Genomic DNA, 9873 nt, shown 5'->3' with positions numbered 1-9873 from the left:
ACTTTTGGTCCTTGAGAATATTTTGAAAAGCCCTGTGAGTGTACGAACAAGGAGTTTTTCTTAGAGTAAGAAAAGAATGACGATTATGTTAAATTATAGATTTTGGTTTTTCATCAGAAATAATCAGGTTTAAAGTCTTGCTAGCCAGAAATAATGTGAGTGCGAACAAAATATCTGGAAAACGAAGGAAATCACACGAAGCTGATACTCTGAATTTCGATTCGGTTTTTCCAGAAGCACCTCTACAACTAATTAGATTTTTCAATGTTTTATAATTTCTTGAAAATGGATACAAAGATTATCTTGAAAATTTGAGGACTTTTTTTTGTGCCCAAGTTTTCCCAATTTGAAATATTTTTACTGGAAAATTCGATAATGAATTAGGGTTCCCTCTGGAGTACCATTATATTGTATGATTCTTTAATTCACATATTCTAACAGCAGGAACAAGGCGAGGCTGGCAAAGCTACGATATGTTGCTGGGTTCCTCCCAGTCTAGGCCTTGGATTTTAAATAATGGTTAATAAACCTCCTTCAGCGACTTATAATTTGGAAGATGGGCCCCCCAAAAGAAATTTGGGAATAAAATGTGCATCTAAAATTCTTAATTTAAAGCAAAAATGGTACCACTGAAAGTGTACTGAGAATAGATTTTTTCACTTTTTTGAGATTCTGTAAAAACTGGTTCCAACAATGTCTACAAAACATCGTCGTGAATATTTACCTACACGACTTTTTTTTTTTGCATTTCTGTAGGAGGCGTGGTAGAAGTTTGGGCCCCTGTAAGGTGATTTTCATCTAAGCTTTAAGAACTCGAGTCATAAACTCGAGAATCGTAAGGGGAGGTCGTCTAATCAGATTTTAGATATGTCTATGACTTAAGGCGGTTAGAACATCTGTTTTGATTAACTATTTCTATTCAATTAAACTGTCTTAATTTTTTTAAGTATTATAAATTATAATACTTTACAACTATTATTAATAATTAATACTTTAAATAAATCTAATTTTTTTTTAGGTTATTATTTTAAACTTATCTATAAAGTACTGAGGATAATTACTGTAGAAAACTATGTTGACCTTATTTTTCCTTTTATTTTATTAAAACTATGTAATGGTTATAAATTAGTGAATTTTCTTCGACCTTCTAGAAGTCCTTCTAGATAATTTTTAATAAATTTAGGGCTAATCTAAATTTATAATGGTGAAAACACGAGTATTATCTTTATTTACAAGGAAAATAGTAAAGAAATTACGAAATCCAACCAATGTTGTTATAGATATTTTCCAGGGGCAATGCCCCGCCGTGAGTACGTTATCGTGAAACACGAAAACTTCTATCTGCAGGTGGACTAGCTATCTTCACTGATCGCTTATCAACGTGGGGGATCAACAATGCCTTGTCTATTCTAGCAGTACGAGCAGCAGTTCCTCGAGGTAGTAAGTACAACGTGCGCTCCGATTTATCTAGTGGTTAGCGCGGAAAATTTGATCTATATAGCATCGCTTAATTGGAAATCTGATGTTTTCACATCGCACCACTTTATCTTACTCCTGTGAGTTCCTGCTCACAATGTTCTTTGAACTGTCTTATCCAGTATACAAGAGCGTGCATTTACAGAGAATGGTATATTACTGGATACATCCCTTCTCCTAGGAGTAAGCCTTGACGGTATTTTCCAGGATAATGTGGCAAGTAAAGGATTTAGATCTACACCAACACTGCTCACAGTTTCTAAAAACAAAAATTGTGGGAGCTATTCAAGGAAATCTCGAGATACTGAAAGATCTGAATGGCACTCCCGGACAGGCGATTTTGGTTCCAAATTTGGTTCTTATTATTGTTATAGAAGTAGACATCACAGTACGTTATTCAAAAAATAATACCTTAGAGGCCTAACCTTCACTCTCTTCCTATATCGATTTTTTTTTCGGAAAACTGTTCCAAGTGAAATATATCTATGTACACAATCGATAGTTAATTTTTTTTTTTTTGAAAATGTTGAGTACATGTACAGCCGAGTTCAACATGACAGATTTGATAAAGGTAGGTTAAAGTACAATACTCTTATACATACATATATGAAAGTAAAATATCTATACAATCGATAGTTAATTATAGATGTTCTTAAAGGGGCAGATTTTTGCCTCGTTACTTCCCTTTAGGGGAGCCCTTTTTACCCAAAATCAAATCTACTATAGTTGAAAAAAATAGTAGCACAATTTATTTTATTTTATGGTTTTTTTTGAGACGGAATGAACGAGACAACCGGGATCGGTCAGCCAGAATTGATCAAATCGATTAACTCGAAATACGATCTTTAAGGGTATATTTGTGTGAGGTTAGGTTTAGTTAACCATGTGATACCTACCACCTGAATAGCATTAAGAAGAATCATAAATTGTACTTTCCAAAATTTCCAAATTAGAAGAAAATCGAATGTGCCACTTAATGGAATAGATTTTCTGTATGATGCAGTTTTCTTGAAAGCGATTCCTGGTGATTCCTTTTTAAACTTTAGTGATTACAAATACATTAATGTATCACCTTTATTTAAAACATTTGCCCGGGAAAACTCTATTTAGGGAACTTTGAGGTTATGCTTTCCACTGATTTTCCCTAATATATTATCGTAGCTCTTCTGTTAAGGAAGATTAAATGCGTTGCAACAGTTACGAATTGGAAAAAATGCTTCTAACGGAAGTAGTATTTCATGGATTGTTCATTGCTCCTAGGGTTTTTCTTTTTTTTTTGGGTAAATTCATTACTACAATGTTTGCAATACTGTTAAAATTAGATACATTTTAGTCGTAGCTAAAATCTGAAGAAAACTAACATTTTAAAGTATTCGATTGTATGCTTTGATTTCAAATTCAGGAAACAAAACTGAACTAACTAAACGACATTCAATAAATTTCAATTTTAACGAAGACGACCTTTCGTTAAAAAAAGCGTTTACAGTGGTCTAAACTTGGTTTCTATTAAAAATAATTGACCCAAATAACTGTTTGCAGTGATAGAGACAAGAACTGCATTGTTTTTTTTTCTACAATATTATTATTTACAGCGATTAGAATCTTCACGTTTCAGTTAATGCGAAGGTCGAACAGTTATCAACTTCCTGACCGTTAATGGTGCATTGCGTACCTGCCGATTTAGTCAGCTGTGTATTTGATCAGCTGGCCGGGCAGTAACAACTGTATTGAAACAGTTAGGAACTAAAAGTTGTAAATTACCTAAAATTGCGCATCAATTTTTAATCCCCGCCATGTTGTAGATATTTCTGCATTGTTGGAATTAATTAATAACATTTTGTCTTTTATCTATCAATAGATTATTTAAAAAAAATGCTTGACTCACTGTCCCATCCAACAAATTAATCTTTCTTTATTTTTTAATAGATTCTCATAGTTATTTTATTTATTAGTTTGTAATTTTCTGGTCGTACTATTAAAATTATTATTTCTACATTGTATCTTTTTATCTTTTCATTTATCTATAAAGCATTTTAAATGTTTCTAACCTCGTTTTATCCGTGATGGACTTTTTCAAGGATTTAAAAAAAAAAATCCTAAGATATACATTTTGCTAACTTATTTTAAGAGTGTTTTCGAAACCCGTTAAAACAGGTTACTTTATTAATAAATAAAAGAAATAATAAAACCTTTTGTGAATACCTACACGAGTTTTCTTTGATACAATTCTTAGGCGTGTGCTATCTTATCTTGTATACTTTTCCAATTTAGGTTTTGATACATATATTGAAACAAATACATTTCCGGTTGCTTCGTAGTTGCCTTGGGCGCCAATTTCAAGTCTTTTATTATGTTTATATCAGCCGAATTGTTACCAAATAAGGATATAATGTTTGTTATAAATAAAAATGGTTTTCGAGTTTGATAACCGAGCGATTAAGATGGCAATGGTAAATTTTAATTCTGATACACTTTAACATACTAGTCACGTTCAAACATGCCGATATTCAAAATGGAGTTTACACCGGAAATTCCAGTTTTGAGGTCCTCTATGTTGAAAAAAATGTCTTTTTTAAGAAAGTGTTGCGTCTGTGTGGGAAATATTTTGAACACGATAAATTGCTAGAGAATGAAACTTAATGTTACGATTTGGTCCGATCTGGCAAATCCTCGTTCATGGCCGAAATTCCTCTCCCGGAAGTACCACTTTACTGAACAAATTTTTCACTATTTTGAATTGAATTTCCTTTAAACTTTCTTTAAAACATAGAACTCACGGCAATCAAAAATGTTAATTGCAAAAGCGCCACGACAGGCGAGCGGTTAGAGGCTAGACCCGCAATGCTAAGATGTATTGCGGTGCTAGGCTATATTCCCAGTCTATACCTTTAATGGTTAATATGAGAAATTTATAGTAAAGTATGTTTGCTAGTCGCCACGATAGCCGATCGGTTAGAGGCTAGACTCGCAAAGCTAAGATGTGTTGCGGTACTAGGCTATATTCCCAGTCTATACCTTTAATGGTTAATATTAGAAATTTACAGTAAAGTATGTTTGCTAGTCGCCACGATAGCCGAGCGGTTAGAGGCTAGACCCGCAAAGCTAAGATGTATTGCGGTACTAGGCTATATTCCCAGTCTATACCTTTAATGGTTAATGTGAGAAATTTACAGTAAAGTATGTTTGCTAGTCACCACGGTAGCCGAGCGGTTAGAGGCTAGACCCGCAAAGCTAAGATGTATTGCGGTACTAGGCTATATTCCCAGTCTATACCTTTAATGGTTAATATTAGAAATTTACAGTAAAGTATGTTTGCTAGTCACCACGGTAGCCGAGCGGTTAGAGGCTAGACCCGCAAAGCTAAGATGTATTGCGGTTCTAGGCTATATTCCCAGTCTATACCTTTAATGGTTAATGTGAGAAATTTACAGTAAAGTATGTTTGCTAGTCACCACGGTAGCCGAGCGGTTAGAGGCTAGACCCGCAAAGCTAAGATGTATTGCGGTACTAGGCTATATTCCCAGTCTATACCTTTAATGGTTAATGTGAGAAATTTACAGTAAAGTATGTTTGCTAGTCACCACGATAGCCGAGCGGTTAGAGGCTAGACCCGCAAAGCTAAGATGTATTGCGGTACTAGGCTATATTCCCAGTCTATACCTTTAATGGTTAATATTAGAAATTTACAGTAAAGTATGTTTGCTAGTCACCACGGTAGCCGAGCGGTTAGAGGCTAGACCCGCAAAGCTAAGATGTATTGCGGTTCTAGGCTATATTCCCAGTCTATACCTTTAATGGTTAATGTGAGAAATTTACAGTAAAGTATGTTTGCTAGTCACCACGATAGCCGAGCGGTTAGAGGCTAGACCCGCAAAGCTAAGATGTATTGCGGTACTAGGCTATATTCCCAGTCTATACCTTTAATGGTTAATATTAGAAATTTACAGTAAAGTATGTTTGCTAGTCACCACGGTAGCCGAGCGGTTAGAGGCTAGACCCGCAAAGCTAAGATGTATTGCGGTTCTAGGCTATATTCCCAGTCTATACCTTTAATGGTTAATGTGAGAAATTTACAGTAAAGTATGTTTGCTAGTCACCACGGTAGCCGAGCGGTTAGAGGCTAGACCCGCAAAGCTAAGATGTATTGCGGTACTAGGCTATATTCCCAGTCTATACCTTTAATGGTTAATGTGAGAAATTTACAGTAAAGTATGTTTGCTAGTCACCACGGTAGCCGAGCGGTTAGAGGCTAGACCCGCAAAGCTAAGATGTATTGCGGTACTAGGCTATATTCCCAGTCTATACCTTTAATGGTTAATATTAGAAATTTACAGTAAAGTATGTTTGCTAGTCACCACGGTAGCCGAGCGGTTAGAGGCTAGACCCGCAAAGCTAAGATGTATTGCGGTACTAGGCTATATTCCCAGTCTATACCTTTAATGGTTAATGTGAGAAATTTACAGTAAAGTATGTTTGCTAGTCACCACGATAGCCGAGCGGTTAGAGGCTAGACCCGCAAAGCTAAGATGTATTGCGGTACTAGGCTATATTCCCAGTCTATACCTTTAATGGTTAATATTAGAAATTTGCAGTAAAGTATGTTTGCTAGTCGCTCCTTCCACGACACCTAATTTGGTAGTTGGAGGTAAAGTCAGCATGAAAAAATAGGCATTTACTGTACTTTTTACGCTTTGATTGCAGCGGTTTTCTGGAAAATTCCATTCAGGACCCTTCTGGGAGAAGTCTCACCAAAAAAGTACCATTTCAGTGCAACACCATTCACAACTAGATGAATAAATGCAAAAGTGGAAGTAATGAATAGAAAAGAATGAATGATACAAGCCAATGCTAACTAAATGGCAGTTCAAACAACTATTTGGACCTGTTTGTTCTATTTTGTTAGGTTATGTAATTTCCGGGAGACTAGGTTAACATAAAAGCATCGTTATTCACGCTATTAGCTCTAACTATTTCCTACTTTCTCTCATTACTAAAAGTGGAAGTAGCGCTATCGAGCAGATTCTCACTATTCTTGAATTTTGACCGGAAATTCGCGTGTTTTAAGTCCAAAGAATTTATAAATTGGTTGGTATATGTGTGTGGTTTGAGCATGACCCAAACACTCGGATAATCGTGGAACTTTGATATTAGGATTAGATGTCATCAGGAGAGACGATAGTAAGATATTGGTCCTAATCTGAGTGGCTGCTGCCTAGATTTTCTTTTTATCGTTCCATTTACATTATCTTCATAACATTAAGAAGAATTAACGATGCCCAAATTCCAAATTCAACGTATATCTGTTAAACGGAAGTGCCATTTTCCCCCATAAATTTGTTTATATTTTCGCATAAATTCTGTTGGATAATTTTTTGTTTTTATTACGTACATTACGGTAAGTGGAAGTCCTGCGTCTCGTCTTTAGTAGTTACTCAGCGTCAAGTACTGGGAAGTGAGTTAAGGCAATCGTAAACAGTAATTTCAAAGAAAGATCATTGTAAACAAATCTTTGTTAGTTGTTAGACGATAAGCGAGAAATCAATAACAACTAATCGTGACCCTTATCTGGACAGATAAGAGGAGTAGGAAATGGATGCGTCATCGTTAGAAAGTGATGGTACTGTTGGACAGATCATTCGGATGCTGCAAACGGCCACCTGTCCTAGCGGTTCACGATTATTGGGCGTAACATCCTTTACCTTTACATCCGCTTGAAGTACGTCACAGTTAGTGCGTAATTTGCGATAAGAGGAAGTCGTATGAGTGTGACACTTTCTCTTACCCCTCTCTAAAGAGGAAGTAGCGTGACGTATTTCAGATTTCAGGATTTTTTTTTTGTATTAACGAGTAAACGTTTTAAGGTACTCGAAATATGAGATTGTGGTTTTTAAATGTTAAAGTGAATTTCCCATTAATTAATTAATTAATTTTAAAAACAAAATAGAAAATCGTTGGAACTGAGAAAAATGGAAAAATCGATTCAGGAATGTATCGATTAGTTGGTTGATTTTGATTAAAAAAGAATTCACTGTCGAGGTCTCCATTCCATGGTAGCACCTAAAGGAAATGTACAGTTGGTGCAGTCTGCAGTTTTAGTGTTCCGAGATATACCAAATTCTGGCCATTATCACTTCAAATTCTTCTAACAGATGATTTTATCAAATAGTTTTCTACTTTTCGGAAGCGATTAGATCTCAGTGGTGGATACCAATTCACAGGTTCAAATCCAGCTGCTGACCTTTAGCTTTTCTCTTTCTAGGAGCTTCTTACTGCTCGCTGTCCGGTGATGGGGACCGTTGTCTGTAACGAAAGAGCAGTATACCAGAGGCCGGCAGTGCACTGAATAAAATATCCAGGCGCCAATGACCTCAAATGTTGACCTGCCTTAAAAAAAAAAGTCACCCTTTATAGTTAATGATACCCTTTATTATGTTGGAATAATTAATGCAACATATTAATGAAATCTGTTCAGTTTCAGTCCATTAGGATATTAATATAAAGGTGTAAATGCTCATATCGAGGCGCCACGATAGCCGAGCGGTTATAGGCTAGACCCGCAAAGCTAAGATGTATTGCGGTACTAGGCTATATTCCCAATCTATACCTTTAATGGTTAATATGAGAAATTTATAGTAAAGTATGTTTGCTAGTCACCACGGTAGCCGAGCGGTTAGAGGCTAGACCCGCAATGCTAAGATGTATTGCGGTACTAGGCTATATTCCCAATCTATACCTTTAATGGTTAATATGAGAAATTTATAGTAAAGTATGTTTGCTAGTCACCACGATAGCCAAGCGGTTAGAGGCTAGACCCGCAAAGCTAAGATGTATTGCGGTACTAGGCTATTTTCCCAGTCTATACCTTTAACGGTTAATATAAGAAATTTATAGTAAAGTATGTTTGCTAGTCGCCTCCGTCCATGACACTTAATTTGGTAGTTGGATGTAAAGATTTCCTCAAAAAATAGCCATTTTTTCTTGTAAACATAATAGTGGCATCATCATAATAATCGAATTCCCGTACGAAATAAATGTACATAAAATTTACGCCATTTTTCCGGAACAGTTATGTAACTTATGTGAAGGTTTTTATCTGAGGCTATACTGGCAGATAATTTTTTGTTCTGCAGAATCTATTAAGATAATCAGTTGGTTCCGTTGTGCTAATAAAAATCTAACTGTTAGTGCCTCCAAGATAGTAAATATTTGTAATTGTTTCCTTTCTAATTTTAGTCTTTCTTTGCGTACAAACAAAACAATCGTACGCTCATGAATATACATTACGTATGATTAATACATTCTAACTAAATATTCGTTAAGAATGTTAACATTTTATTATGCTTCTTTTCTTTTTGCTTTCTCTTACAAATATTGGTAAGAACAAAGTAATGTTAGCAGACTTTGTGTTGTCTGGTTAGCAGCAGGAGATGAGAATGACCTTTTAATAACTACAGCCTCGAAAAGCAGATTTAGTAGTTGTTTAATTCATAGGCGCGAGCGGTTAATTAGATTGATTAGGAAGGCTGAAGGGCTAAGTAGAATATAAGATAATATCACTCATACATCTTAGCTTTGCGGGTCTAGCATCTAACCTCCGGACTATTTGTGGCGCCTAGAATGGTGTAATATGTACTTCACTCCGAACTGGAGATTTTAAACTCTCAGGCACTTGGCTGACTGCGAATGACTCGAAATCCAAACTGGTGATGTAGAGGATTATTTCCAGAGACTCAAGGATTTGAATAAAAGCTTTTTTGGGGTGAAGGGGGAAGAAATTCCTTTAGAATTTTTAAATCCAGAATGTGGATTTTAGCGCGAAAAAGGTTTATTTAATGAATTTCATTTAATTTAGAGATTTTTAGCTCAACTTTTGCAGATTAGATGATGTTGGTAGTCTTTAAATGACTATGAAATCTTTGATGTTATCGTTTTGAGAAACATGTTGAAAAAAAAAATCATTTTTATATTTAAAATTTTATCAAGTAGTTTTGAAAACTAGAAAACCCCTTAGGAAAAATTGCATCTCCTGTAATGCCCATTTTCTTCAAGTTCGTAATTTCAATAAATAAGCCAATTTGCTAATCTGTCTTGGAACTCGAAAACAAAAACAGTCTAATCCTTGTTATTATTTATTTTAAGGATTATTTACTAGGAAAATGGTTTTAAATAAAAGTTTTCCAGCCCTACATGGGCGCCGTTTTCAAAAAGCAAAAAGAAAAAGTGTTGAAAACCTAAAAAAAAAAAGGAAGGAAACCCACTTCATCCGACCCAGTTTGTCTTCAAGTTTCCAGGGTCCGAAAAATAAGGGTTTGCGAACGCATTCTGCCAAAGAAGCTGGAGTGGAGTTACATCTCCAGGGCTCTTCTCACATCCTGCACAGCCTTTCCGCTAAGTCCC

Source organism: Rhodnius prolixus, unplaced genomic scaffold (assembly GCF_049639745.1).
Source record: "Rhodnius prolixus isolate KJV_2025 unplaced genomic scaffold, Rpr scaffold_1, whole genome shotgun sequence".
In the NCBI taxonomy this organism is placed as follows: Eukaryota; Metazoa; Arthropoda; class Insecta; order Hemiptera; family Reduviidae; genus Rhodnius; species Rhodnius prolixus.
This window is presented reverse-complemented; position numbering follows the sequence as displayed.